Source organism: Lemur catta, chromosome X (genome assembly GCF_020740605.2).
Source record: "Lemur catta isolate mLemCat1 chromosome X, mLemCat1.pri, whole genome shotgun sequence".
Taxonomy (NCBI): Eukaryota; Metazoa; Chordata; class Mammalia; order Primates; family Lemuridae; genus Lemur; species Lemur catta.
In genome coordinates, this window is record NC_059155.1 from 12,640,268 (window position 1) to 12,664,886 (window position 24,619).

General features: G+C 36.0%; 1 non-coding gene across 1 annotated transcript; it reads left to right on the forward strand.

Moving 5' to 3' along the window:
- Positions 1–23,845: 23,845 nt before the first annotated feature.
- Positions 23,846–23,949, forward strand: LOC123628956. The gene has a single exon (XR_006731835.1). It is a non-coding gene; the product is annotated as a U6 spliceosomal RNA (small nuclear RNA).
- The last annotated feature ends 670 nt before the right edge of the window (positions 23,950–24,619 follow it).

Sequence of the window (24,619 nt, forward strand, 5' to 3'; positions counted from 1 at the left end):
CTTCAGGACTTGCAGTGGACCCAGGGTGCCTGATCTGGGAGCTGCCTGCCCACTGGTGTTCCTTAGAGATGCATGCCTGCTGGTCAGACACACAGGCCAGATCCCATGCCCTCTGAAGTTGAGCAGGTTGCCGGGGGACACAGAGGGGAAGTTTGGGAGTTGGACTCGGCAGGCAAGGGAGACCACATAGGTGGAGCTGATGTGAGAATACTGTGGGGTCACAGACGTGGAGATCTGGGGAAGTGCCTATCCTCCCCACAGGAAAGCCATGCTGTTGGACTAGGGTGGGTCCTCGGGGCATGGGGAGGGAAGGTCCCAGCCTGCGGCACCATAGCAACCAAGTGTGACATATTCAGGCATGCCTGTTTGCAACCACACACCGGAGGGCAGGGGTAACACAAGAGGGGCAGAGTTCACTCCCAACAAGTCAGGGAATTGCGGCCCCTCCCGCGCGAACAACCTTCCCAGTCAGGAAAGTCTGCCTTGACCCTCCTGCCAGTGGCTTTCTCTAGCAGCTAGGAAAATGACCTTGGAGCCCTGTTGAGGCTCAAAGCCATGCTGTTGGTCTTGGGAGAGTCCCTCGGTGGGGAAGATCCCAGCCTACAGTGCCATAGCAACCAAGTGTGGCATGTTCAGGTGTGCCCATGTGCAACCAGACACTGGAGGGCAGGGGTAACATAAGAGGAGTGGAGCACACTCCTGACAGCCAGTTGGGGAATTGTGTCCCCTTCCTTATGAGCAGTCATCCTGGTTTGGAGAGCCAGCCTCAACCCTCCGCCCAGTGACTCCCCCTAGCAACCAGGAAAATGACCTCTAAGCTCTGCCAAGGCTTTGCAAAGCCTTCCAGGCTTGTACAATCTAACCATGCCCAGCCTCATTTCTCCATCCACCTCTCCTGTGGTGGAAATCAAGCAACCCCCTGGGAGCTACAGGGCCCCTTCCAAAGCCTAAGGCATTCAACTGCTACCCCTGGAGGACTAGAGCTTATCACAGGCACAGAAGAGCGTCTCTGAAGTTGGCTCTTTCCTGCAAGCATCAACCACTGACAGGGAGAACAACTCTATAGCTCATCACAGCATCTACCAACTCAATCAAACAGGACGTGCCTGATTCTTACTCACAAGCATCACCCACCAGCTCAGAGATTAAGCTGGGATTCCCAATACAATTCACACTGCTGGAAAGAGGTGAAGACACCAGATAGAATCAATCCAAAGGGACACTGCTTTACAGAAGAGAAACAAAAGTTGCAGGCAGCTCGATTTGTGTGGGGTCTCCCTCCTCCCCTGCAGGCCTCTGGACTGATTGTGGAGCTGCTCAGAGTCTGTGCAGAGACATTCCACCAGAGAGCAGGTTCAGCAGAGATCTGGTGCCTGCCAATACCAGGCTTCTGCAACTGGCACCATCCTGATCACTCTGGTGAATGGAGCCAGGTTCACTCAGGACCCAGCCTTCCAGCAGTAGCCTTTGCATCACCCCCGCCAGGGCGAGGCGGGAAGAGATGCTCCCCTGTGTCATGCTCTGGGGGCAGAGAATGCCTCCTTCTCTGGTGTGGGAGCCAAACATAGGAGTTGCCATAGACACCACAGGCACCACTTGGGAAGCCTGGGGTGACTGCCTCAGTGTGTCCTAGGTATGGGGGTAGAACCTTGGCTTACCAGCAGCTCCAGCCTACCTACATGGACCCTGGGCCATTGAGACAAACCCCTGCCTGTGTGACTGGACATTAGTAGTCCCCATGCTGTTGAAACAGCCCACCATATGGGTGGCTCTGACCTCAAAATCCCCAGCCACCTTTGAAGCTCTTACTATGCCTAAGTCTGAGGCTCTGCCCCTGTAACTCCAGCACCACGTCAGGCCTGCAACTCAACCCCTGAGACTTCAGAGTTGTGCCTGGACCCCAAACCCCACAACTGAGTACCCACCACTAATGCTGGGCTGGCAGAACCTCCCTAAGATCCGACACTCAGTTAGGGGCCCCCCAGCCTGAGCAGCCAATATTCCTGGAATTGGTTTAAGAGAGTCCCAGCAAAGGAGAACAGGTGCCCTGCATACCTATTAACCCAGAGCCGAGAGAAGAGGAGCCAGATAAGAAGAAACAAGCAAAATAACCCTGGCAACATGAAACAACAAAATAGCTTGACACCCCCAAGAGAACACAGTGGAGCTATATTAGTGGAGTCCACGCACAAGGAAATTGACAAAATGACAGAAATGGAATTCAGAATATGGATGGCAAATAAGATGATTGGAATTGAAGAGAAAGTGGAAAACCAACAAAAGAAAGCCAAAAACATATTTCAGGAAATCAATGAAAAAAATGAAAAAGTCACTAGAGAGCTAGACAACATAAGAAAGTATATAATACAACTCAAAGAAATGAAACAGTCATTCAGGGAATTTCAAAATACAGTTGAAAGCTCTACCAACACGCTAAATCAAGGAGAAGAAAGAATCTGAAGTTGAATAGAAGGCTCTCAAGATACCCCAGTCATTCAAAGAGGCAGAGAAGAGTGTAAAAAAAAATCCAAGAAATCACTGAGAGATATGGGACTATGTGAAGTGTACTAACTTTCAAATTACAGATATCTCTGAGAATGAAGAAGAAAGCGCCAAAAGTGTAGAAAACCTATTTGAGAAAATCATTGAGGGAAACTTCCAGGCATCATCAGACACTCAGACATACAGATACATCAGACATACAGGACATCAAACATCAGGAAGATTCATAGCAAACAGGTCATCTCAAAGACATATAGTAATCAACCTGGCCAAAGGCAAAATGAAGGAGAAAATTCTGCAAGTAGCAAGATGAAAGCATCAGAGAACCTGAAAAAGAAAACCTATCAGGCTAACTGCAGATTTCTCAGTGGAAACCTTACAAGCCAGAAAGGATTAGGGCCCCATACTTCAATTGACTTAAACAGAACAACTCCCAGCCTAGAATTTTGTATACTATAAAACTAAGTTTCACAATCAATGGAGAAATCAAGTCTTTTCCAGATAAGCAAAGACTGAGGGAATTTGCCAGGACCAGACCTGCCCTACACAAAATACTCAGAACAGCATTATACACAAATAAGCACAACAGATAACCACCAGTGTAAAATCTCTTAGCCCCTTCCCCTAAAACTCACAATTCTTATAAAACAACAGAACAAGAGGTAAAACAAAACAGTAAGGGACTACCCAACAGGATGAGCAGAACAACATCCTACATATCAATGCCATCAATTAATGTTAATGAATTGAATGCCCTTCCCAAAAGACATAGGCTGGCTGAATGGATGAAAAAACACAACCCAAGTATCTGATGTCTCCAGGAAAAACATCTAAACCTCAAGGATGCACACAGACTCAACATGAAAGGATGGAAAAAAATATTCCACGCAAAGGGAACTCAAAAGAGAGCAGGTGTAGTCATTCTCATATCAGATAAAATTGGCTTTAAGTCAACAAAGGTAAAGAAAGACAAAGAGGGTAATTATATAATGGTAAAGGGAACAATTAAATAAGAAACATAACAGTCCTAATATATATGTGCTGAACACAGGACCTGCCAGATACATAAAGCAAATTTTATTAGAGCTAAGCAAAGAAATACATAGCACCACTGTATTTGCCAAGGATCTCAACACTTCACTGTCAGAGCTTGACACATCATCAAAGCAGAAAATAAATAAGGAAACAATGGACTTAAAGCAAACTATAAATCAAATGTATCTAAGAGACATTTACATAACATTCTACCCAAAAACTATAGAATACACATACTTCTCTGCAGCACATGGAACATTCTCCAAGATTGATGATATCTTAGGCCACACAACAGGTCTGAACAAATTCAAAAAAATTGAAATCATGTCATGTGCATTCTTAGACCACAGTGGAATAAAAATAGAAATAAATCACAAGAGGAACATTCAAACCTAAACAAAGTCATGGAAATTAAACAACTGAATGACTATTGGATCAAGAATGAAATTAAGATGGAAATCAAAAAATTCTGTGAACTGAATGACACAAGGGACACTACCTATCAAAATCTATGGGACACAGCACAAACATTTCTCAGGGGAAAATTCATAGCCTTAAATGCCTACATCAAAAAGACAGAAAGATCACACATTAACAACCTAATGTCACACCTAAAGGAACTAGAAAAGAAAGAACAAACCAAGCTCAAAGCCAGCAGAAGAAAAGAAATAATTAAGGCCAGAGTAGAACTAAATGAACTGGAAAACAAACAAAAACAGTACAAAGGATTAATAAAACAAAAATTTGGTTCTTTGAAAAGATAAACAGAATCAAGAGACCTCTTGCTAGATTAACCAAGAACAGAAGAGAAAGGGCCCACATAAGCTCAGATATGAAAAAGGTGACATTACAATTGATACCACAGAAATACAAAATATCATCCACCAATAGTATATAAATCTCTATGCACATAAACCAGAGAATGTAGAGGAAATGGATAAGTTCCTGGAAACACACAACTTCCCAAGACTCGACCAGGAAGAAATAGAACTCTTGAATGACCAATAACAAACAGTGAGATCAAAACAGTAATAAAAAACATCCCAACAAAAAAAAAATCCTATACCAGATGGATTCACAGCCAAATTCTGTCAGACCTATAAAGAAGACATGGTACCCATAATACAGAAATTATTCCATAATATTGAGAAGTAGGGAATCCTCCTGAACTCATTCTACAAAGTCGGTATCACCTTGATACTAAAGCCAGGAAAGGACACAACAACAAAAAAAAGAAAACTACAGACCAATATCCCTTATGAATATCGATGCAAAAGTCCTCAATAAATTATTAGCAATCCGAATTCAACAGCACATCAAAAAAAAAAAATAATAATCCACAGGGACCAAGTGGGCTTCATCCCAGGGATGCAAAGATGGTTCAACATACATCAATAAATGTGATTCACCACATAAACAGAAGCAAAAACAAAGAACATATGATCATTTCAATACATGCAGAAAAAGCATTTGACAAAATCCAGTAACCTTTCGTGATAAAAAAAAAAAAAACCCTCAACAAATGAGGCATAGAAGGAACATATCTCAGAATTATAAAACCTGTATATAACAAACCCACGGCCAACATCATACTGAATGGGGAAATGTTGAAAGCATTGACCTTAAGGATGGGAACAAGACAAGGATACCCACTGTCACCACTTCTACTCAACATAGTGCTGGGAGTCCTACCCAGAGCAATCCAGCAAGAGAACTAGAGACTATTCTCCTAAGTGAAGTATCTGAAGAATGGAAAAACAAATACCACATGTACTCATTATTAAATTGGAACTAACTGATGATCACACATGTGCACAGAGGGAAGTAAAACTCAGTGGGAATCAACCATGGGGGAGAGGGAAGAAGGGGAGGGAAAAAAAACCTACTTAATGTGTACTATGAACACTATTTGGGTGATGGGCACACCTCTAGCTGGGACTCAAGCATTACAAAAGTAATCCATGTAACCTAAAACATTTGTACCCTCATAATTATATTTTGAAATAAAAAAGAAAAGAAAAAAATAGTTCAGGAACAATTGAATAGCAATTTGTAAAAAAATGAAATTTGATTTCTACTTTATACCACACATAAAAATTAGTTTCAGAAGGAATGTAGATCAACACATGAAAGTCAAGACGATAGAGTTTCTGGAAGATAATTGAATATTTTTATGATCTTAGGGTAGGGAAATATTTCTTAAACATGATAAAAAGAGTAGTAAAAGGAAAAAATAAAATTTGATAACAAAAAATTGAGATTATTCAGGTAACTATTAAGAAAGGTAAAAGAAAATCCAGAGAATATACTTTCAATACATCAATCTGACAAAGAATGCCTACAAATCTATAGAAAAAAGGGCATGAACATGTACTTCCAAAAAGTAAAAATCAAATGATCAATAAATATGTGAAAAGCTGCTCGGTTTCCTTAGCTATCAGGAAAAAGCAAATAAAAACCACAATGTGATTCAACAAATTGGTGACCTACCAAAATGGCTAATATCAAGTGTTGGAAAAAATGTAGGTTAACCAAAACTCTCAGTGCTAAGGGGAATGTGTGATGGTACAATAACTTTGTATAACTATTTGGCTCTATCCACTAATTTTAAAATATCTATGGCCTATGACCCAGCAAAGGTATGTATAATTCTGGTAGATATGTGTGCATATAGGCACCAAGAAACATGTACAAGACTATTCATAACAGCATTATCTAAAATAGTCCCAAACTGGAAACAGCCCAAATGATCGTTAAAAGTAGAATGGATAAATAAATCATGGCATATTCATGGAAGGGAATATTATATAGCAGTGATTAGCAAAATGTGGTTCCTCCACCAGTAGCACCAGAATCACCTGGAAAGTGGTTACAAGTGCAATTCTTGAGCCACATCCTAGGCCAACTGAATCAGAAACTGTGGATTGGAGGCCTAGAAATCTTTCTTTTCACAAACCTTCTGGATGATTCTGAAGTACTCTCAAGTTTGAGAACCACTGCTCTACAGCAATGAAAATGAATGAACTATAGCAATATGTAACAACATGGATGGATCTCACAAATATAATATTGAGAATAAGAAGCCATATATAATATACACCATATGATTTTATTTATATGAAAATCAGGGCCGGGCGTGGTGTCTCACGCTTGTAATCCTAGCACTCTGGGAGGCCAAGGCGGGTGGATCGTTTGAGCTCAGGAGTTCGAGACCAGCCTGAGCAAGAGCGAGACCCCGTCTCTACTAAAAATAGAAAGAAATTAGCTGGACAACTAAAAATATATAGAAAAAATTAGCCAGGGATGGTGGCGCATGCCTGTAGTCCCAGCTACTTGGGAGGCTGAGGCAGAGAATTGCTTGAGCCCAGGAGCTTGAGGTTGCAGTGAGCTAGGCTGACGCCACAGCACTCTAGCCCCGGCAAGAGAGTGAGACCTGTTTAAAAAAAAAGAAAAGAAAATCAGGCGAGACTAAACAATAGTGTTTGGGAATGCATGCCAAGGTGGTAAAACTATAAAGAAAATCAAGAAAATGCTTACAATTAAAATTGGCATAGTTGTTGTCTCTAGGAGAGGAAGGAGCAGTTAGAGATTTGGAAAGGGCCCTGAGGGGCATTATGTGTCTCATGGCAAATTTCTGTTTCTTCCTCTGGATGGTGATTGCTCAAGTGTTGCTTTGATAATTCATTTAGCTGGTCTTTGTTTTGTGTGCTATTCTATTCTTTCTAACTAATATATTATATATATATATTATTTCACAATAAAGAATTTTTTAATTTGTTTGAAAGGTCTAGGTCATTTTGGGGAGAAACTCCAACCTTGTTCTCTAGAATTTCCTTTTAAATACTGGTCAGATTCCTAAGAATCTTTGAATCTCTTGCCTAGGCTTGGCTTCCAACATTCTCAAAACTGAGTGAAGAAAGAGAATTTTCCTCACACTTGGCATCTGCTTGCCTGGTACCTGTTATCTGCTTACCAGTTCATTTTATGTCCTATTCCATAAATTTTTTGGTGTCTGTGGATTTATGCCTTTACACAATCCTCCTTACTGTTGCTTTAGTGAGAATTTCAGAAGGGAGCAAAAGTAAATATATGCATTCAATTTTCCATCTTTGCTTGGAAGCCCTCTATCCTTAGGGACTTCATTTTGTATGGTAGGAAACTTCCTAAGGAAACACTTTTTCCATCTTCATAATTTAACATATTATATGGGTAATAGAGTCTCATTGCAAAAAAACATCATAAAGCAAATCACAAATTTACTTAACAATGTTACCATTATTGGATATATAGCCCCCACCATTTTCCCTTAGTATGAATAATGCTTTGTGATTAAACTTTTGTCTGCATTCCTGATCATTCCCTTAAGATACATGTAAAGAAATATATCACAAAGCACAATATTTTCTCTGTTTTTCTTCCAGAAAATAGAATATTTATTGATTTTTTTCTGATTACAAAAGAAAGCAAAATCATCCACAATCCCACAAGCTAGTCCTGGAGATAACCAATGTCAACATTTTGTTATATCTTTCCATAAATTTGCACAAATACAAATATGGATTAAAAATGAGTCTACTCTTATAATTTATACTTTTTGCAAAAAACCTGGTAAAGACATCTATATACCTGTCCAGTAGAATTTTTTTGAATGATGGAAATATTCTGTTCTACATTGTCCAATACAGTGTCCACTAACCACATTTGGCTAGTGTGACTGGAAAACTGGATTATAAATTTTATTTAATTTTATTTAATTTAAATTTAGATAGCCATCTATCAACAGTAGCTACTGTATTTTTTTTTTTTTTGCAAATATCTTCTGGTTACATTTTATGTCTTTGCCTCACCCATGCAAGGTTTAGAGGCATGCCCTTCCCCTCTACAATGCTCACTGTGTTTGTGACCATTAGTTGTGAGTTTGCCCCCCCCAACTCCCTAATCTCTGGAAAATATTACTACAATGTGAGCACCATAGTGTTGATCAGTTAGTACCAATTTGATGGTGAGTATATGTGTAGACTATTCCTCCGATCTTGTGATACCTCACTGCAGATAATGGGCTCAAGCTCAATCCAGGAAAATATAAGAGGTGCTAGATCACTGTCGTTTCTTATAATTGAGTAATATTCCATTGTATACATATACCAAATTTTAATAATCCACTCATGAATTGACGGGCACTTGGGTTGTTTCCACATCCTTGCAATAGTGAAATGTGCTGCCATAAACATTCAGGTGCAGATGTCTTTATTATAGAATGTCTTTTGCTCTTTTGGGTAGATACCCAACAGTGCTATTGCTGGATTGAACGGTATTTCCACTATTGTATTGAACAGCACAGATATATAATATATATATATATATTCATTTTAAATTTACAGATTACTGCATTGCATGGATGCCCTGTAACTTGTTTGATACCTAACTGGTAGACATAAGCTGTTTGTAATTTTTGCTATTATAAATAATACTTTGATGAATATTGCAAAGAAAAGAATATATTGAAAGAACACTGGGATAGTTCCATTTTCTGGTATATTATTGGTTCATACTCTTTTGCCAGTGCTATACATAATTTGTTTGATTACTTTGATAATTCAGTTATGGAAATATTTTTCTGTACTTGGAAAAATATTTCCATAACTTTAACATTCAGAGTATTTCCTTTTGGAAAATTTTTCCTAGTGTTCAGGAAGATATTCTGATACTAGTTCCCTAGCATGACTGAATACAATATTTTTATTCCCTACTAATTACAAACACTCATTGACTTTTAATGGTAAAGAATGGATCATATAGGAAATTATCCAACTGTAGGATATTAGTGAAATTCTCAGGGAGCCAACTTTATGTGGCACAATTCATTATATTGTTTTCTTTATAGTGCAGTTGTTTTGTTTTACCTTTTTCCTTATTTTTGAAAATAAGCATATATACAAAAGAGTGTATGGAAAAACATACGTACAGTTGATGGTATAGACACATACCTATCATCCAGCCTAAGATACAGAATATTACTCTATACCAAAAACCCTATACATGACCCTTTGTCACCATATTTCCTTCCCATTCCCCAAGAGATAAACATTTGAATTTTGTGTTACTCATTCCTTGTTTTCTTTCAAGTTTTTAACACTTAAATATGTACCCTTAAAAATGCATTGTATAGTTTTGCCTGTGTTTTTAATTTTTTATTTCAGCATATTATGGGTATACAAATGTTTAGGTTACATAAATTGCCTTTGCCCCACCTGAGTCAGAGCTTCAAGCATGTCCATCCCCCAGACGGTGTGCACTGCACCCATTAGGTGTGTATATTCCCATCCCCTCCCACCTCCAAGCTGCCCAACACCCAATGAATGTTACTACTATGTATGCACATAGGTATTGATCAGTTAATACCAATTTGATAGTGAGTACATGTGGTGCTTGTTTTTTCATTCTTGTGATACTTCATTTAGTAGAATGGGCTCCAGCTGTATCCAGGATACTACAAGAGGTGCTAGATCACCATTGTTTTTTGTGGCTGAGTAGAACTCCATGGTATACATATACCACATTTTATTAATCCACTCACATATCGATGGGCACATGGGTTGTTTCCACATCTTTGCAATTGTAAATTACGCTGCTATAAACATTTGAGTGCAGGTGTCTTTTTTATAGAATGTCTTTTTTTCCTTTGGGTAGATGCTCAGTAATGGGATTGCTGGATCAAATTGTAGTTCTACTTGTAGATCTTTGAGGTATCTCCATATTGCTTTCCACAGAGGTTGCACTAGTTTGCAGTCCCACCAGCAGTGTTCTACCTTTAGCTCCTAGAGGTATCTCCATATTATTTTCTAAAGAGGTTATACTAGCTTGCAGTCCCACCAGCAGTGTTTGAGTGTTTCCGTCTCTCTGCATCCATGCCAACATTTGTTGTTTTGGGATTTTTTGATAAAAGCCATTCTCACTGGAGTTAACTGATATCTCATTGTGGTTTTGATTTGCATTTCTCTGATGATTAGAGATGTTGAGCATTTTTTCATATGTTTTTTGGCCATTAGTCTGTCTTCTTTTGAAAAGTTTTTTAAAAAAAAAAAAAGAAAGAAAAGAAAAGTTTTTGTTCATATCTTTTGCCCACTTTTTAATGCAGTTGTTTGATTTTTTCTTGCTGATTTTCCTGCATTCTATATAGATTCTAGTTATCAGCCCTTTATCAGATATATAGCATGCAAATATTTTCTCCAATTCTGTAGGTTGTCTATACGTGTGTCTTTTTTATAAACTGACTTCTTTTCCTTTGGGTAGATACCTAGTAGTAGGATTGCTGGATCTAATGGTAGATGTACTGTTAGTTCTTTGAGGTATCTCCATACTGTTTTCCATAGAGATTGTACTAGTTTACATCCCCACCAACGGTGTATCAGCTTTCCCTTTTCACGGCATCTGTGTCAATATCTATTGTTTTTTGACTTTTTAAGAATAGTCATTCTGACTGAAGTAAAGTGGTATGTCATGGTCATTTTAATTTTCATTTCCTGATGATTAGTGATGTTGAGCATATTTTCATATTTTTTTTAGCATTTGTCTACCTTATTTTGAAAAAAAATCTGTTCATGTGTTCTGCCCAATTTTTGTTGATTCGTTTTTTTCTTGCTGATTTCTTTGAGTTCTTTGTAGATTCTGGATATTAGTTGTTTGTTGGATGTATAGTTTGTGAATATTTCCTTCCATTCTATCAGTTTTCTATTTACTCTATTGATTGTTTCCTTTCTTGTGCAAAAACTTTTTAGTTTAATGAAGTCCCATTTAATTATTTTTGTTGTTGCTGTATTTACTTTTGGGGTCTTTGTCATGAATTTTTTGCCTAGGCCAATGTCCACAAGAGTTTTTCCTATGTTTTCTTTTAGAATTTTTATGGTTTAGGTCTTACATTTGATTCTTTAATCCATCTTGAGTTAATTTTTGTATTTGGTGAGAGATAGTGATCCAGTTTCATTCTTCTGCATGTGGCTATTCTGTTTTCCCGGCACTATTTGTTGAATAGGGCATACTTCCCCAGTGTATGTTTTTGTCTACTTTGTCAAAAATCAGCTGTAGCTAGCTATATGGCTTTATTTCTGGGTTCTCTACTCTGTTCCATTGGTCTATGTGTCTACCTTTATACTAGTACCATGTTGTTTTTGTTGCCATAGCCTTGTAGTATACTTTGAGGTCTGGTAATGTGATACCTCCAGATTTATTCTTTTTTTATTAGGATTGCTGTGACTATTCAGGCTTTTTTTGATACCATATGAAATTTAGGTTTTTTTTTTTCTAGATCTGTGAAAAATGTCATTGGTATTTTGATGGAAATTGCATTGAATCTGCAAATCCCTTTGAGCAGTGTGAACATTTTAACAATATTGATTCTTCCAATCCATGAGCATGAGATGTTTTTCTGATTTCTATAATTAAGGGTTAGCTTTAACTGTTTTTGAGATCTATATGAATATAGTCATGCAGTGTGTTGTCTTTGGAGTCTGGCTTCTTCTGCTTATCATTTTTTCTGTGAGATTCATCCATATTGTTGTGATGTCATTAGTGTGTCCTTTATTATTATTATTAAGTAGTATTGTATTGCATGAATATACTACTATTTGTCAGTTTTTTTGATGATGAATATTTGCATTGGTTTTAAATTTTCACTATTATAAATAAAATTGTTATGAACAGTCTTATATGTGACTTTCAATGGATACACGTATCATTTCTTTGGGATATATATGCCCAAGAGTGAAATTGCTAGGACATAAATCATATGGTAGGCATATGATTAGCTTTGAAAAAATATTTTCAAACAGTTTTCCAAAGTAGCTATGTAATTTTACATTTCCAGGAGGAGCATATGAGAATTCTAGTTCTTCAACATCTTTTCCAACTGTTAGTATTGTCAATATTTTAAATTAGAGTCAGTCTGGTGGGTGGTATCTCATTGCGGCATTAATTTACACATCACTGATAACTTGGCTGTTGATAAGCACCTTTTTATATACTAATTGATCATTTATATATCCTCTTTTATAAAATGTCTCTTCAAGTCTGCTGCTATGTTTTTATTGTATTTTCTTTTTCTTACTAACCGGTAAGTTTTCATTATATATACTTGATATGAGTCATTTGTTTGGATATATGCATTGCAGATATCTTTTACAATCCTCTAGTTTGCTTTATCATTTTATTAATGATTTATTTTTAAACACCCTTACTGAGACATAATTCACATCCCACACAATTTACTCATTTAAAGTGTATAATTCAATGGCTTTTAGAGTTGTGAAATCATCAACACAATAAGTTTTGGAATATCTTTCATCACCAAAAAGAAGCCCTGTACTCATTAACAGTCCCTCTCTATTATCTTCCAATGCCAGTTAATCTGCTTTCTGTCTCTGTAGAATTGCCTATTCTGGAAATTTCATGCAAATGGAATTATAAATATGTGGTCTGTTGTGACTGGCTTCTTTCACTTAGAATAAACAAGGTCTATCAATGTTATAGAACACATTAGTACTTCATTCCTTATTATGGCTGAATAATATTCCCTCATATGAATATACTACATTTGGTTAACCATTTATCCATTGAAGGAATTTGGGGTATTTCCACTTTTTGGCTATTATGAATAATGCTGTTATGAGCACTCTTGTACACGATTTTGTGGACATATGTTTTAATTTCTTTTGGGAATATACCTATGAATTTTTGGATCATATTTTGACTCTTATGTTTAACTGTTTGAGAAACTCTTTTCCAAAGTGGCTGTACCAGTTTACGTCCCCATTAGCAAAAAATAAAGGTTCCAGTTTCTCTATATCCTCACTAAAACTTGCTAGTGTCTTTTTAAATTATAGCCATCCTAGTGGGTGTGAAGTGGTATCTTGTTGTGGCTTTGGTTTGCGTATCTCTTTTCATGTATATATTGGCAATTTTTTTGGTCTTTTTTGGAGATATGTGTATTCAAATTATTTGCCCACATTTAATTGGATTATTTTTCTTTTTATTGTTGTGTTGTAAGAATTATTTATGCATTCTGGATACAAGTCCCTTGTCAGATATATGATATGTGACTAGTTTCTCCCATGCTGTGGATTATATTTTCACTTTCTTCACAGTGTCTTTTCACATACAAAGCTTTTTAATCTTGATTATTTTAATGATGATATTTTGATCAACAGGAGTTTTAAATGTCAATAATGTCCAGTTTGTCATTATAAAATCATTAGTGCTTTTTGTGTCCTTAGAAATCTTTGTCTATCCAAAGGCCATTAAGTTATTCCATTATGTTTTTTTCTAGAGCTTGTTTTGTTTTATTTTATATTTAGAAATATGATATATTTTGAATTAATTTTTCTTTATGGTATGAGATAGTCATCAAGGTACTCTATTTCTGGAATCTATTCTCTTTCATTGATTTATTTATTTTTCTGCCAATACTATACCATCTTAATTACAATAGCATTATTGTAAATTTTGCAATCTAATAGTATGAATCCTCCAACTTTGTTCTTCTTCAAGACTTTCTTGATTATACTAGGTCCTTTGCATTTTATATGAATTTTAAAATTAGCTTATCAATTTTCATAAACATTCTTCCTACGAGTTAGATTGGGATTGCACTATATTAGTTGTTTAATCTGATGATAATTGATCTTAAAAACGTTGGAGTCTTCCAATTCCTAAATATGATAAAATTCTAAATTTATTTATGTCTATTCTCAGCAAAGTTTTGTGGTTTTCATTGAAGAGCTCCTGTGTATCTTTTACTAAATTTAGTCCTAGCTATTTGAAATTTTTCTTATATGTATTAAGAATGGCATTTTAAAAGTTTTTCTTTTTTTTGTTTCCATTATATATAAATACAAATGATTTTTGTAGACTGATTTTGTGTCCAACTACCTTGCTAAACTGTCTTATTTATTCTAATGATTTATCTATAGTTGCACATGCATATTCTTGGTATACTATTACTATATTATCTGTGAATAATGAAAGCTTTGGCTCTTTCTTTCCAATCCATGTCTTTTATTTTTTTTTATTTTAAATTTTTGTCTTATTGTTCCGGCTAGGTTCTTCAGTACAATGGTAAATAGAAGTGATAATAACAGACAATTTTATCTTTTTCATGATTTTAAAAGGGATGCTTTCAATTTTGTATGAATAAGTGTACTCTTTTCTAAAGAATTCTTGCAGATATTCTTTATCAGGTTAAGAAGGTCTCTTATACTTTTAGTTTTCTAAGAATTTTTCTCATAAATGGATGCTAAATTTTATCAAAAGACTTCTACACCTATTGAGATGTTCAATTATTTTGTTCCTTTAAAAATTTTAATGTAATGAATTATATTATTGGATATTAAATTTAAAATTTTTGTATTCCTTGAATAAATACACTTTTGCCATGATATATTATTTTATATATATTTCTGAATTTGCTTTGCTAATATTTTATTTATGATTTTTGTATCAGTTTATGAACAAAATTGGCTTGGGATCCTTTATGTGAGATTGTAATTATTTGTTCGTTGAACATTAGTTATTGCTCACTGGTAAAAGCTTGTGGACCTGGAGTTTACTTTGTAGACACAATTTTTTTTTTTTTTTTGAGACAGAGTCTTACTTTGTTGCCCGGGCTAGAATGAGTGCTGTGGCGTCAGCCTAGCTCACAGCAACCTCAAACTCCTGGGCTTAAGCGATCCTACTGCCTCAGCCTCCCGAGTAGCTGGGACTACAGGCATGCGCCACCATGCCCGGCTAATTTTTTTTCTGTATATATTTTTAGTTGTCCAGATAATTTTTATTTCTATTCTTAGTAGAGACGAGGTCTCGCTCAGGCTGGTCTCGAACTCCTGACCTTGAGCGATCCACCCGCCTCGGCCTCCCAGAGGGCTAGGATTACAGGCGTGAGCCACTGCGCCCAGCCTGTAGACACATTTTTGAATAATTCTTTTAACTAGGGTTATGAAACTGTTCAGGTTTTTTTATTTCTTTTGCGTTCAATTTTGCTAAGTGATAATTAATTGCTTAGAAATTTTTTTGATTTATACAGGTTGATAAAATTTGTTATAAATTTATTATATGATTTTATTACTTTAAAAAATTTTTTTTAAATTTTTATTTATTATGGGTATATAATAGATGTATATATTTACAGGGTACATGGGATGTTTTGATACAGGCATACAATGTGAATTAATCAAATCAGGGTAATTGGGGTATCTGCCACCTTAGGCATTTATTATTTCTGTGTGTTAGAAGCATTCCAATTCCATTTTTTTAGTTATTTTAAAGTATCCCCTAACTTATTGTTGATTATAGTCACTTTGTTGTCTATCAAATATTGTTCATTCCATCTAATTATATTTTTGCACCCATTAACCATCCCACTTCATACCCGTCTCCCCACCATCCTTTCCAGCCTTTTGTAACCATCATTCTACTCTTTGTCTCCATGAGATCAATTGTTTTTAATATTTATCTCCCACATATGAGTGAGAACATGAGAGATTTGTCTTTCTGTGCTTGGCTTATTTCACTTAGCATAACATTCTCCACTTTCATCTATGTTGCTGCAAATGGCAGGATTTCATTCTTTTTTGTGGCTACATAATATTCCACTGTGTATATGTACCATAATTTCTTTCTTTCTTTTTTTCTGAGACAGATTCTTGCCCTATTGCCCAGGCTAGAGTGCCGTAGCATCAGCCTAGCTCACAGCAACCTCCAACTCCTGGGCTCAAGCGATTCTCCTGCCTCAGCCTCCCGAGTAGGTGGGACTATAGGCATGCACCACCATGCCTGGCTAATTTTTTCTATTTTTAGTCACCCAGCTAGTTTTTTCTATTTTTAGTAGAGATGGGGTCTTGATCTTGCTCAGGCTAGTCTCAAACTCTGACCTCAAGCGATCCTCCCGCCTCAGACTCCCAGAATGCTAGGATTACAGGCGTGAGCCACCACGCCTGTCCTACCACAATTTCTTTATCCTGTCATCCATTAATGGACACTTTGGTTGATTCCATACCTTGGCTATTTTCAGTAGTGTTGCAATAAACATGGGGGTGCAGATATCTTTTTGATATACTGAATTCCCTTCTTTTGGATATATACCTAGCAGTGGGATTGTTGGGTTATATTGTAGTTGTATTTTTAGTTTTTTGAAGAACCTCCATACTGTTCTCCAAAGTGGTTACACTGATTTACATCCCCACCAGCAGTGTACAAGGGTTCCCCTTTCTCCACATCTTTGCCAGCATTCGTTATTGCTTGACTTTTTGACAAAAGCCATTTCAACTGAGGTGAGATGATATCTCATTGTAGTTTTGATTTGCATTTCTCTGATGACTAATGATGTTGAGCATTTTTTCATATACCTGTTGGCAATTTGTATGTCTTCTTTTGAGAAATGGCTAATCAAATTCTTTGCCCATTTTTAAATAAGATTATTTGATTTTTTTTCCTATCAAGTTGTTGGAGCTCCTAATATATTCTAGTTATTAATCCTTTGCCAGTTGGGTAGTTTATAAACATTTTTTCCCATTCTGTGGGCTGTCTCTTCACTTTGTTGTTTCCTTTGTTGTGCAGAACCTTTTTAGGTTGTTGCAATCCCATTTGTCCAATTTTGCTTTGGGTGCTTATTCTTTGGGGGGGGGAGGGCTGCTCAAGAAGTCCAAGAAGTTCTTGCCCAGACCAATGTCCTGAAGTTTTTCCCCAATGTTTACTTTTAGTAGTTTCATAGCTTCAGGTCTCAGATTTAAGGCTTTAATCCATTTTGATTTCATTTTTATATATGGGGAGGGAAAAGGGGTCTTGCTTCATTCTTCTGCATATGTGTATCTAGTTTTCCCAGGGCCATTTATCCCAGTCCTTTCCCCACTGTATGTTCTTGGCAACTTTGCTGAAGATAAGTCTTTCTTTCTTCTCCTATTGAATTTCTGTTGGACATATGTTAGATAGTCTCATTCTGTCTTTTAGCTCTCTTATTCTCTTTTTTATATTTTCTTCCTGTTGTTTCTATGGATAGAATTTTAGAAAATTTCTTCAGTTTTTTTCCAGTTATCTAATTCTGTCTTCAGTTTTGTCTAATCTGCTCTCTGTCCATTGAGTTTATAATTTCGATTACTATATTATTATTTTTTAGAGTTCTATTAGATTATTTTTAATATGCCATATTCATTACTCATTTTCAAGCATTTTTCATTTCTTATATTAAGTATATTTGCTTTATATTCTGTGTCTTTTAATTTTAAGATTTGAACTTTTGTTTTTTGGTTTGATTCTGTTGTCTCTTGTTTGTGCTGGCTCTTATAAATGGTGCTTTTTTGACCATTTGAGTATAGCAATTTTTGACTGTCAATTGCTTACTTGTGTTGGAATTTCATCAGTGTAAGTTCACTGATGCCTAGGCAGGTGCCTACAGAAAATGTTTTGATTACATATTTGAGGTATCTGAGGATGTCAGTAGTCTAAACCAACTTTATTTAATTTTCTATTCAAGCTTTTGGATGTCCTTGGTAAAAGATACATAGTATGTAAACCTACTTGAAGCTTTCTTCTGTTTATGAGTTCTCAGGGATGATTTTTCTATCATCACTTAGCACAAGACTCAAAAGAGTAAATTTTCTTTTTGGCCTATTTGAGAGGTAGATTTATTTGTGGATTACAAACATTTGGGGTTTCAGATTTATATAGGGGATTTCTAATTGAATTCTCACCTTGAAGGTCCCTTGAACTTTGTCTATGGTTCCCTGTGTCCTTTAAGTCTCCAGAAAATAATGCTTAATTTCATCTAGTTTGGCAAGTGTTATCAATGTGAAAGCTTCAGTATTCCACTTAAATTTCTGGAGATATATATATGTATGTATATTAGTCCTGGGCCTCACTGTTCTTCACTTTTTTTCACATCATAAAATGCACTAAAAATCTTTTTAAAAAATATTTGACCCATTATTTTTGTTGTTTCCAGATGAAGGATCAGTCTGAGCATGTAGTCTGTTGGGTTCCTTTCAAGAGAAATAATATGTTTTACTATATTTTGTGTGCACAAAATATATTGTACCACTTTTTGCTGTGAAGACTTACTTTTATTTTGTGGCAGTCCTGGTTGATAATACAGTTGATACAAAAGGACTAGAGACAATATGTCAATAATGAAAAGCAAATAAATTCCCTGATAGTCACTATTATCAACTTTCTGTCCTTTCTTCTTAAAGATCAAATTATAAGAGTTAACTTTGAATTTTTTTGGCATTAGTCATTGCTTCATTTTTTTAAAGGAAAGCCTTCAAAGGCATCTTTATTTACTAGCATACTTGAAGAAATGTTATCAAAACCTTTAGCATTATTTTTCTGCAAAGCTGAGATAAATTGGAATGAGAGCGACATTAAAGCATCTTGGTATTCTCTGTGGATTATAGGACTCAGTCTTTCAAAGTGTAATGGTGTCTTGTGAGGAGTGAAGTATCTCTATCACCTATTTAGGAATTAGTCTGTCTTTGTGATTAGGGAAAATTCATCTTCTTCTTTTGGCAGTGATGCTGTGAAAATATGAAATGGCCTGTGTTCTGTACAGTATCTTGATGGTATAATATTTTTAGTGATACAATAATTTTCAAAGCTCTGAATTTCTGCTGCAAATAATTAATTTGTCATAAGCTTGTCAGACAATGCCATAATTTGGAGTGGAAGAAAGTTATTTTCAGTTAATCTTCACAATTTCTGAATTTGTGACATTTCCCTGCTTTTGTATTTATACTAAGTTCCCTAAATCATTTTAAAAACTTTTGTTATGCTTTTACACTATAGAACAGTATTTTTCTATACTGTACTATTATAATCTAAAATTTCTGCTAATTTATACTAAGAATAAAGAGTTGCTATCCATTGATAGGTAACAATAACTTTTTTGACATTTTTGGCTAGCAGAAATGAAACTTACTATACTCATTTAAATGCTATTTTAGACATAAATGAAGTAAATTTCAAAGAAAAATAATTTAATGTTTTAAAAAATCCAAATGTCAATATTACAACTTCCAAATCTGAAACAGATACCATTATATAATATCATAATTTATACAATGTGAAAGATGAAATAAACCTTATATTCCTGTCAGCCTCCTTGTCCTGACAGCTAACTAAGACTTTTAATACTCCTGGGAGTTAAAAGCACAATATTTAAGAATCGTGGAATTTGTAAAATACTAAGAATTTGAAAAAAATTCTTATTCAGATGAATTTGTTCGTCTCTAATGTGAAATTGGAATATCATTTTAGATCTTGAACTCAAGTCCCAATTATTCTGCCTCTATACTAAACCTGTGTTTTTGAGATCTTTTTGAATATTCATGCATTTTCCAGTTTAGTTCTGGAAAATGGGTTTAGTTCTAACAAATTTCTGATCTCAATTACGGCATGGGACCTTGAAGACACGGTAGTTACAAAGAGTTCTATCTTTGATGTAACCAAAGTATAATCTATCATCATTGGTGCCTCCAGTACATTTCTCAACTACTGTCTTGATTGTTTTACTTCCTAGCTTAAAAACCTTCAATGTTTCCTCAATACACAAAAGATAAAGTAAAACTCCCTACATACATAAAAGACCCTTCACAGTCAGTCCTAACCTGCTCTACAGCCTCCTTTCTTATCCCTTTCTCTCTTTCTTCCATGCTTCAGCAATACATATCTTCTTTTCATTGACATAAAGACAACTCATTCCTTTTCAAGGCCCAGCTCAAGAATTACCTCCTCTAAGAAGCCTCACCTCTAACTTCCCCAGGCACAGTCAAGTTATTCCTTCACTATTAGTTATGGAAGACCAGGCTACATTACCAAATGGACCCTCAAGTTTTATCACATTAGCACTATATAAATATTTTTTTTCTTTCTCTTTTAACAGCTGTGGGAGATTTTTCAGGTTGATTAGATAGCTGTTTTCTATGTAGTCATTCAAGACCTAAGCTGAGAAAGCACTACAGTCTTCAACACATAGCTTCCAAGTTGCCCTAAATATCAGCATCCTACACAGCCAGAAGGGGAAAAGAGAACAGAGGAGCATGCATGGGAGGTTTCAGGACCCAGACCTGGAAATGTGGTATATCACTTCTGTTCACATTTCACTTTAGACAGTTATTCATCTGGCCACACCCAACTTCATTAAAAGCTAGAATGTAGTCTAGTTGTACATGTAAAAAAAAGAAGAAAAATATGGCAAAGAGCTGTGATTTCTGCCATACCCTCCTAGAGGCTTCCCATAACACTACTTAAGCACATTTTCATTTGTAATGTAACCATCCTTTTATGTGTTTATCTCCCTCAGTGGTCTGGTAGTAAACTGTGAGTTTCTTGAGAATTAGAATTTTTGTCAATATTCATAATTTATTCCCTCAGTAAATGTTAAGTGCCCTCTGTGTGCCAGTGTCTCCATACCTATTACAGTGCTCAATGCAGGTTTATGAAATGAATTCATGTGTGAATTAGTGAATGAATGTTGATATTACCATGATTGGGTTCTGGTGGTACAGTGGTATGGTCCTCTCTTGCCAAAAAATTGATCCTGTCACTTAAATTGATATCTTACTTACCTTCTACAAAAATTCATTTTTATCATTGTAATAACATGCTTTTCTATGGAGATGTCCATATTTCCAAATTAATTAGTTAAATAACTAAGTTACAAATATTATAAGGCAGAGATTAGCAAACTTTTTCTGTAAAGGGCCATATAATAAATATTTTAGGCTTTGCAAGACACGTACAGTCTCTGTTACAACTACTCAACTCTAACTTTGTAATGTGCGAGCTGATTTTGACCATGGCAGGCCATAGTTTGCCAGCCTCTGGTATAAGGTAATATATGCTAAAACATAAAATCACTGGATATTTTTATTACCCAAAAGGGTATAAATGATGTCAAATTGGTTTAATGATTACCTGGAAAGCCAATATAAAAGGATGATTTTGGCTGGGACAAGATGGCATAGACTCAATGTTCTCTGTTCCTTAGCACTAAACACAACTAAATACAATCACAGAGAAGTGCCAAAAAGGTGGAAAGAAAATGGTGGACTGGCTGGAGAAGTCAGAACTTGGAGATGGACACTGACACAAGCTCCCTGGGTTTTACTTTTATCTCCCATGTATCCTGGACTGTGTGCTGGCAAGTTCTGCAACCTAGAGAAACCAACAAATATAGACAAAATATACTAAAAAAATAAAGACAAAAAAATGTGGTCCCTGTGGCCAAATGGGAAACCCAGCAGGAACTTAGCAGGCAGACTCATACTTGCCAGCAGCAGCAGCTCTGCTCCACTAGAAGCAGTGGCAAAAGTGGACTGACCCTGGGAGTGATAACCCACCCTACACCTCACACCTGGCAGCAGAAGTGGTTACAATCTTCCCAGAGCAGTAATAGCAGAACCTGGCCAGGATAACTCATCCCACACCCACCACCAGGAGATAGCAAGTAGGCCCCTTTGCCCATGGTAGAGGCACCAGCATGCCTGGTGTCTCCTGGCTTTTCACCAGTAGCAAAATATGACCCAGGCCTGGTGTCTCCTGACCCTCTTTCCAATGACGGAGAGTCACCCGGGCTCAGTGGCTTCTAGCCTTTCTTCCTAGTGGCAGAAGGTGGTCCATGGAGATGCCTTCCTCCCCTGAAGGCAAAAGCAGAGATATAGTGGGAAGCCCACTGGCGGGCATCCAGTGATGAGAAAATAGGTCAGGGGAAATACTCCCCCTCCTGTGGTTCTAGTATCCCCATTCCATAGTTAATGATACTGGGTGGCACCAGCAGGGATCCAGCAGGAGCTCAAGCAGAGCTGGAAGAAGGAAGCTGAGCAGAATAGCACTGTAAGAGCTCAGAAAACTAAATTTTGCAGTGTGACTACAGACCACAAAAGTAGGCCAGAACCTACATGCTAAACCTAAACAAAGCGACTGCCTACTAAAATAGAAGATCTAAATAGAATTAAGAGTCTTCTAATATCCAAAATATATACAGTACAGTATAAATTTACCCATCATACCAAGATCTAGGAAAAATCACAACTCAAATGGAAAAAAAGTCAATTCATGGAAATATGGAGGTGAATCAGAAGTCAGAACTATCTGACAATGATTTTAAAGCAGTCATTATAACATTGCTTTTACAGTAGTTAGAAGTTAACTCAAAACATAAAAAAGAACAAAAATCAGCAAAGAAATAGAAGTAATAAAAATCAAATGAAAATTATAGAACTAAAATATAATAACAAATAAAAACCCACTGGATGGGATGAAGAGTAAGAGTGGATATGACAGAAGATAGAAGCAGTGAACTAGAGGACAAACAAAAAGAATATATATATTCTGAACAACAGAGAGAAAACAGACTGAGAAAAAAAATGAACAGAGCCACATGAACCTGTGAGACAAAAATGAAAAATCTACCACTTATAGATATCAGTGGATCTATGAGTCCCAGAAGGAGAAAAGAAAGAATGTGTTGCTGAAAAGTATTGAAAGAAACAATGGCCAAAAAGGGCCCAAATTTGGCAAAAGGCATAAACTTACAGGTGTAAAAGCTGATAAAACTGCAAATAGGCCAAACTTAAAGGAATACATGCTAAGACAAATCATAATTAACCATATGCAAACTGAAGGCAAAAAAAAAAAAAAGAATTCTAATTAACCGCAGAGAAAGGACTTCTTACTTGCAGAAGAACACTGACTTGAATGGCAGAGAATTTCTTATCTGAAACTGTAGAGGCCAGAAGAGAGAGGCACCACCATGTTGTGGTGTGGTATGCTAATGGATTAGAAGACTCAGTATGGTAAAAATGTCAATTCTCTATAATTGACTTATAGGTTTAATTTAATTCCTATTAAAATCCCAGCCAGGTTTTTAAAAATATAGATGAATTTATTATAAAAATTCTATGGAAAGGCACAGTCCCTAGAATAGCTAGAACAATCTTGAAAAGAAGAATAAAGTGGGAGAAATTCTACTTGATATTAAAGCTTATTGTAAAGGTACAATAATCAGGACAGTGTCATATTGGTGGAGAAATAGATACATGGATCAATGAAACAGAATAGAGAATTCAATAATAGACCCATAAAAATATGTCCAACATATTTGTGACAAAAGTGCAAAAGCAAAAGCAATTCAATGGAGGAAGGATAGATTTTTCAACAAATGATGCTGGAGCAATTGGGCACCCATGGGCAAAAGATAAAACAAAACAAAATAAAATAAAACAAGGAATCTCAACCTCACATCTTATACAAAAATTACCTCAAAATGGTGCTCACTTCAGCTACACATACTGGATTGGAACAATACAGAGAAGATTAGCATGGCCCCTGTGCAAGGATGACATACAAATTCTTGGAGCATTCCATATTGAAAAAGAAAAAGAAAAAAATTATCTCAAAATGGATCATTGTCTTAAATTCAAAACATAGAAGTATTAAAATATTATGGAAAAACATAGTAGAAAATCTTCAGGATCAAGAACTAGACAAAGAGTTCTTAGGCTTAACACTAAAAACATGATCCATAAAAGCTAAGATTGATAAATTGGACCTCAGTCACTTAAGAAAAACTTTTGCTCCATGAAAAATGATGTTAAGAGGATAAAAAAAAACAAGCTACAAACTTGGAAGAAATATTTCCAAACCTTATATCTGACAAAAGACTAGTACTTACAATGTATAGAGAGTTCTCAAAACTCAGCAGTAAAAACAATTCAGTTAGAAAATGGTCAAGGCATGAATAGACATTTCACCTAAGAGGATGTATGGATGTCAAATAAGCACATTAAAAAATGTTCAACATCACTAACCATGACAGAAATGCAAATTAAAACCACAATGAGCCATCACTACACACTTATCAATCAGAATGGCTAAGATAAAAATAGTGATAGCATTAATTGCTGGCAAGTATACAGAGGAACTGGATCACTGATAAATTGCTGATGGGCATGTAAAGTAGTACACCCATTTTGGAAAACAATTTGGTAGTTTCTTTAAAAACTAAGCAATCAACTACCATGCAAATCAGAAATTTCAAACT